Here is an 8115-nt window from a genome sequence, read left to right as displayed (position 1 = left end):
AGATGAAAAGGAGGTGATGCTATGTATTTCACTGTGAATGAGAATGACATTAATAGACTCCTTAAGTGAGGCAACACACATTGATGCTCCTTACCACCACTTTTTTTTTTTAGTTTTATGAGTTTTTGCATAAATCTCCTCCTTTTATAGTGCTTCATGACTAGTTTTCTTTTCTGTTGAGGGTGTGGATGTCTGAGTGCTTAGACTGCCTTTGTAGGGGCAAAGAGCTTACCTTGAGCTATGTTGATTTAGTTTTATTTCCTAGTACTTAAGTAGTATTTGGTTTAATGATTCTTTATTCGGAACATACTAATGTCAAGGTAAAACCAATATTTAATGTCAACGCTGTCACTATTAGAAAGGAGAAAGATTGTTAGGAACATTTGATGCTATGAAAACCAACTTGCAACAGTGGGAAGATTGAGGGAAAACAAAGGGAACAAGTCACGCACGCCTAGCTAAAATGGAGCTAACCTCTAGGTTTATGTGTACCAAAGCTGACATGTTAACCAATGAATATGACAGACATATCAACCGGCCACTAGGAAATCACTCCCTTAATTATTTGCCAAACTAGTCTTCCCTTAGTTTTTCTCTTGAGTTTAAAGGTAGAATGGGCATCATGGGCATGAGTTGGATTGTGTTATATGTGATTTCAACGACTCCTTTATCCATGGATGGCTATACATCTTTTTTCCCTGCATTGTTTGTGGCTAAATATAGGTCTATTGGCCATTCAATTAGTCCATATTAGAGATATAAGACCTGTAATTAACTGAAGGGGTTAGGTCTTGCTTGTTCACTGACTTGGGTTTCAACTTTCAAGGTCTAATGTATAATCAGCCTGAAAAGAGCCATTTCGTTTCTATGAAGAAAATGAAAATTGTTATCCAAAGGGCCAGGTCTTGCTCTTCCGCTAATCTAGCTTTAAGGCCTCAATGTAATTACTAACCAACTAAAAAGAGCCACGAGCAAGGATATTTCTAAGAAAATTTTGAAGTGTAAGTGTAGTTATTTTAATGCTAATAATCTACGTATAACCATCCAAAATATTTCAACATATACCAAATTTCCAAAATAGACAAATCCCAAGTTCAATGTATTTGACCATCTATATTGTCCAAATAGCTCAACCTTCTCCACAAGCATGATTCAAAAGTAATAATAGGTTTCCTTATTATTACTTGCCAATGACTACTTCGGTTTTAAAGGAGGAAGATGTTATCCACTCAAAATCCATTATTTTAAGTTGATTTTTCACATAGAACTCATTTTTTCTCAATTCTCATTGACCAAGTTATAAATTTTCCATTAAATCGAGTTTATGGTCACCAAAAAGTCTATGTATACGCATTTTGTCGCACACTTTATTACAACTTATGCATGTGTCAAGTGATTATTAAATTGCTTTTCACTAAATACCAATGATGGTCCCATGCGTAAGTAATGTAATTCAATTATAAGTTGACAAATATACAAGTTGTGGCAAAGTGTGTTATCCTATAAAAATTGATAAGATCATTTTCCACAAAATATTTTTCGTTGAAAGAAAGGGAAAGAGTGAATATGTGAAATTGCACATCAAACGTCTTACTTTAGAGATGAAGTGATTGATATATATATCTCCACATGTACATGTCATCCTCCTTGGTTCTCATCCAAAGTGGGCCAAATTCACCGATGGATTGGATGGTTCAAATTGGTAGCTCAATTGCAGCAGTCAAGGGCCCCTAAACTCTAGTGCATCTTGGCAGTGAAATGCAATGATAAATCATGAAGAAATGCCTTTACACCGAACATAGTGCTCAAAGTGGGTGGGCTATATATGCCTAGCTGAGGTGGCTAATTTTGCTTTTATATGGACCCGACCCATGTACATGTGTAGGCTCATCCATAGGGCTTAATTGGTGTATGCTCTGGGGGCCCGATTGAGGAAAGCCCCGTACCTCGTTTAGTGTACGAAACAGAAAATTTGTAGATAGTGTAATAGCATTGTATAATGCATACTTGCTTAGTTCTCATGTCAGATTTCGATTAGGACCCAAAATCTACTTGGCTTGGTCAAAATAAGAAAAAGAAGAGGGACATTATCTTTGAGTACTCCATAGCTTCTATTAGAGGATGCACAAAGTATAATGGGAAAATTTCAATTTTGGGTTGTAGTACCTCATGATTTTATTTTAAAACAATAACTCCAATGAGCTTGTGATCTGATTTGCATTACAAGGGCTTTTCAAATGATAACAATTTCAATTCTGGGGTAAAGTTATTTAAGGGAGGTCTAGAATGGCAAAGGACTAAGATTTGGTAGTCTTTATTTTAGCACATGGCAAAGAGCAAAAAGCATTGCCCAAGACAATAAACTTTTTTCTCCTTAACATTAGATACTATACATGTGGTTCAAGGAACAATAAGTCAAAGGACATTACTAACATGACTTATTGTGATAGGTACATAATAAAAATAGTATTAGTGGTAAATTTAGGTAGAAGTGATATTTCAATCATAATAAGTTATGTCAGCAATTATGAAAGGTCTTGTATTTTTAACATTACTTATCAAAGAATTGATTCTACTTTGTAGCCTACAAAAAAGAAGGGTTGTACTATAATATCCTCTATGCTTTTTTCTAGTCATTAAAGGTTTATTAAACTTACGTGCTGCACAACAAGAGGTCTCTTTTTCTTTAAACCCTTATTCTAGTGTAAGTGAGATTCAATCTCACTAATAACCAATATAAGAGTTAAAAACACAAAAGTTGTTTTGATGACTTTGGAGATCCACATCAAACTTTAGGGGGGAGGGGGTCGGGCGTCTAAAGATTATAAGAAGAAAATTTGATAGTTAAAAACTTTTAGAGCAAAGAACCATATCAAGCCCTCTTAGTAATTTTACTCCTTTTTTTTGTTTCTCACATTCTCAGCAGCAGTGTCTTTATCTTAAGCCTTAATTGGCAAGATCAATCATGTTAAATGTGTGTGCAACTAGGGACAAGGCAGGGCCACTGGCTACATAATCACCAGCCCATTCACGTGAAATTTTCTACATATCATTGTGATCAACATATCCGAAAGTGATTGAAGCCCCACCAGTCTAGGTCATATCCCTCCAAACATTTAATGCACTGTTTTTTTCATGATTAATCAAGCAAGAAGATATAAATCGGTAAAGAGGTGTGTATGCCAATAGGCTATGATGAAATATATTGTGATGGCACAACTCTAAATACTCCTCTAAGGGGATTTTGCCTTTCGGTATAGCAATGTGCTTGATGAATCAAAATGAGCCATTTGATATATGTTATGAGGGAAATTTCCATGTGCTTTGACAGTAATGTAGGGTCATGGAGGCTGCATTAATCAGGCTGTAGATTGAGTTTGATGTATACCCCACGAATCTTGTCTGTTGAAGGTGTTTTTCTTGGTCCCTATATATATTTATACATCTTTTGTACAACCTCTATTAAATAGAAGCATCCTAAACTAACAAGAAAAATGCAAGGGTCATATCTCATAAGCTACTCTTTTAAATACTTCACGCATTGGCTAGGCTAGGTTCACTACTATGAGGTACTAATCCACCATTTTTGCAGCAAAAGCTCCCCGATGAGTAGATTCTACCACCAGACCCGGGGGGATTATGAAAATTTGTGCTTTAGTCCTAGGATAATGCCCCCAAAAAATTTTCAGAAGAAAAGGTATGGCTTCCATTAGAATACAGTGTGATATAGTGTTTTAGTCCTATAATACTGCCCCCATGAGAAGAAAATTTATGTCTTCCATTACAATACAATGTAATATAACTGGATAACATTGTCAAGGAAAAACAGTAGGAGACATTGATGTTGACCCTATTAGACCAATCTTTTCAGGTAAAATTACACTAACAAATTTATGTCACAGTCACATACATCACATTTCCTAGTATCTAGCAGCAGGGAAGCAAGTACAATTTTATGAGTCTATATAAAGAGAGTAACTTAGATGAAGATGATATGCACAAAAGGAGATTCAATTATATACCAAAAGAGTCTTAAGATATGGCTATATGCAAGCGCATTCTTCTTGTGACTTTTGTGTTGCTTTGCTTCATCACTATCACTGCTGAAGGTAAATCTTTCTATATATATATATATATAGTTCATCTCTTAGCAAATTAATATTTCTAAGTGCAAAATTTGATCTTTTGCACCTTAATTTTCTGCAGCACGAAGTTTGCAAGGCGTGGTTACTAGGGAAGCTCCCAAGGGAAATGATGATTTGTTTACACCAAACCAAGAACATGAAGAGGACAATGATGAATTAGTGTCTGTGGATTACACTCCAACAAAAAAGAATCCTCCAATCCATAACTAAGATGCCAGCTTTTGTTGAGCAAGTACAAGCTTATTAGCTCCTATATCATTCCTACTTTAGTTTTGAGTGTACATATCTTTGTTGAGGGGGGTGGGATACCAAAAATTTGGAAAGTATGGTTAGTAAAACGTAAGCAGAAACAGATAGTCAGACACTATGTAGCTAGGGTCAAAGGTGTTTTGAAGATGGTTATGGCAAGTTTCATAGAGAGAGGGGAAACTTGGCTTCAATGTGCTTGATATGTTAGTATCTATTAGTTTCCTTCTCAAATACATATAATAATAATATTTTTGTGATTTCACTGAATATCAAATGGCTTCCATGGGAATGTGAATGCATGCCTAATTCCTTTTATCAGCCTTTGACCAATGAAAAAATAAACTTGCTTTCATGATTAACGAGGGAGATATTCAAGTTGTTGATAGATTTTATAGTTTAATTATGTTTGTTAATTTTTATGTCACAGTTTTCCAATTTAATAATGAATCCAGAAGCAACCTTAGATCTTTTACCAGAATTTGAAGTTTGGGAAGGTCAGATGTTAATTTATACAATGAGTTTAAGAATATAATATTTTTCACTACTGTTAACATGGCTTTATTATAATTGGTGCATAATAAAAATAGTGTCAATGACGATTCTAAATGAAAGTGATATTGTTTTGAACAAAACAAGCTATGTCAGCGTGAAAAAAAGGAAATGCCAGTTTGTTTGTGCAACTATTACAGCTGCAGATCAACTATGTAGAATCCACCCCATGATAGGGTGTTAATTGGTCTGAACCATACAATTATAACAGCAGATCGATAAGATTGTCAACTAAATTGTCGGCTATTTAGTGTACCAGCTAAAGTCCAAAGTCAAGAATGTGTTTTGAAGAAAAAACTTTTGCAATAGTACATGAAGAATGAAATAAATTGATAAAGGAGCAACTTTAAGGATGGACAGTGTTATGAGCACCATAAGTTCTAACTTTTAAGTAATATCAATAAAAGTCAAAATTGACAGGCACTTAGGGTTCGTTAAAGACCTTATGCAATCAAGAAATTCAACCCCTTGAGTTAAAGTTAGGCTCTACCTCACCTAATATTTGAGTTTCAAGAACTGTGAATGATTGACTACTATAACACTATCTGCAACCGACCTAAATTAAAATGCATCGCTTTTTTGAAATTTTTATTTTGTCGGTCATATTAGACTGTTGAGAACAGTTCTTAATTAAATTGGGGTATTTTGGTTAGTTGATACTCCTTGTGTGCTGAAGTGGTTAATTTCAATATGCTCAAGGTCTCATAATCAAACAATTGTATGACAAACCTGTAAAATTTGATGATTAATTACCATCGGTTTGACAATTAAATCAATCTAAAACCATTGCTCCATTTTGATGCTAAAATATGATCAAAGCTTTTGGGAGGAGATGGAAGGACAAGAAAAGGTAAAAACACTAGTTTGGACTTATATCACTTCTATAATGTTAATAAAAACAAGACATACACCTAATAAATAATATGACAAAATTTCAAAAATTTGGTGAAAAGTAAACTTTTGTATAAGATAACTTGTTATTACTAGTTTAGTATATCATGTTAGTTGTACTCTGGTTACATAATAATTTTCTTAGATTGAAAATTAATGAGACTAGGCATGGCTGCTCCTCTATACAAAGACCTAGTTTTCATAGACACACACAATTTGCATTAACCGGAAACTAAAAGCCTCTTAGCTGAAAATCTCTCAAAGGAAGCCTTCCTTATTGTTTGCTTCCAGCTAAAGAATCTCATTTAACTGATAAGAAAGAAATGATCAAAGACACGAGAAAATGAGTATCAAAAGTGTTTAAAATTAAATTAATTAAAACCTCTGTATATGATGAGCAACCAATATAATCAATTAACTATTATAACTTTTGATTATCTTGTTGGTTTAGCATGCATGCACTCAAGCTTAGGGAATTGCAGCTTCTTATCAAGAAAAATGGTTAGTTTGATAGCTCCATTTTACAGGAAATAACAAATATGGGTGCATCACTTAAACTAAGGGCAATTATGAAGTAGACCATTTTCTCTGCTTGTGTAGCCTATAGCGACATTTCTTTGACATTGACTCTAAGAGACATGAAGGATTTCCCATTTGTGATTTATAGCTCCACATTTAGAGGTTTTTAGGGTCTACAAGTTCCTGGATTAATCATCACCCTTCTCAATAATTAACATTTTCCAACAATAGATTCAAAGCTTTGCAAGACTTACATATAGTGTTCCTCCACAAAAAGGTCTCAAGTAGCATAGGCAATGAATTTTTTAGGTCATAAAAAAAGGGGAAACAATCTTATCATGTACGAGTGGTTTTTGTTTGACTTAGCAATCCTTATCAATGCTAATAATAATAATAATAAATAAATAACTATGATTCTTGTTTACCTTATCTTGCTATAGATCAATGATAGAAAATCATGTTTAAAATAGTCAACCTTATGAAAATTAGTTCATCAAAATAAATAAGTGGGAACTCCACAAAGATACAATAATGGATCATAAGAATATCTTGAATTTTAGTGAACATAAAAAATTAGGTGAAAATATAATTTTTATCCCTAAATTAATTATGTCTTCTATTAATTTCAATTTAGTCATTAAGATTTTAATAAAGTGTTTGTGTGTTATTTTTCCCTTACCTTGCCATCATAGTATCTGAATAATAATTACTTATTTGAGAGACTTTTTTGTACACATATCTTATTATGATCCTAGTGTTCCACATGGATTAAGTATAAACTTAACAATGTATTTATAATCTTTTGGGTACCCTCCCATTGTAAACCGGTTTTCAAAAGTGAATTCTACCCATAGGTTCCTAACATGTCCTTATAATATTGACATGATACAATAGACCATATTCTTGTGTCATAAAATCAAAACATATAAAAACAAGTGAATTTAATATTTAATAAAATAATAACTTAATTTAAAAATAGGAGTCCCTAATGTGCTTATCTTTTTTTCTCCATATATTTTAATTTTGTAAAACCAACATATATGTGACCTAACATGTCATATTTTATTCGTGTGTGTGAAATTAGCAAGTATCATTCACATAGTAATGGTTTTAAAAGGTAGGATAAAAAATAATTGTCTAATTAATAGCACCTTGAACTGTAAAACTAAAAGTCAAGCTTCCCTTTTTTCTAATTAGGGTGGTTTTTAAAATTTAAGGGATTAAATTGAGACATAGTTTAGATTAGAGATCAAACCCATATTTTGAACCCCCTTTTATTTTACAAAATATTTTGAACCTTTTTGTAATTATGTAAACACATGACCAAAAATATGGAGGGGACTTTGGCTTGGTCAAAAGAAAGGGAGACTTAATTATTAAGGGGGGGGGGGGGGGGTGGGGGGGAGTATGCAAATAGAGTAGTAGACTTGAGGTTTTTGTTGTTTAAATTGTCAATATTGCTAATCAAAACCTATAGCTTTATATATATATATATATATAATTATGTAAACACATCACCAAAAATATGGAGGGACTTTGGCTTGGTCAAAAGAAAGGGAGACTTGATTATTAAAGGGGGGGGGGGGGGGGATTATGCAAATAGAGTAGTAGACTTGAGGTTTTTGTTGTTTAAATTGTCAATATTGCTAATCAAAACCTATAGCTTTATATATATATATATATATATATAAAGCTTTGGTTAATTAAGTTCTCTTTCATGGGAGATTTAGATAATACTATCGACACAAAACTCTTTCCTAAA

General features: G+C 33.2%; 1 long non-coding RNA gene across 1 annotated transcript; it reads left to right on the top strand.

The window, feature by feature from the left end:
- Positions 1-3367: 3367 nt before the first annotated feature.
- Positions 3368-4661, top strand: LOC112013166 (uncharacterized). The gene is made up of 2 exons (XR_002883064.2): positions 3368-4109; positions 4207-4661. It is a non-coding gene; the product is annotated as an uncharacterized LOC112013166 (long non-coding RNA).
- The last annotated feature ends 3454 nt before the right edge of the window (positions 4662-8115 follow it).

The sequence above is a fragment of the Quercus suber genome, unplaced genomic scaffold, assembly GCF_002906115.3.
Source record: "Quercus suber isolate HL8 unplaced genomic scaffold, Cork oak 2.0 scaffold_37, whole genome shotgun sequence".
Classification (NCBI taxonomy): domain Eukaryota; kingdom Viridiplantae; phylum Streptophyta; class Magnoliopsida; order Fagales; family Fagaceae; genus Quercus; species Quercus suber.
Note: the sequence above shows the minus strand (reverse complement) of the source record. Positions and strands in the feature narration are given on the sequence as shown.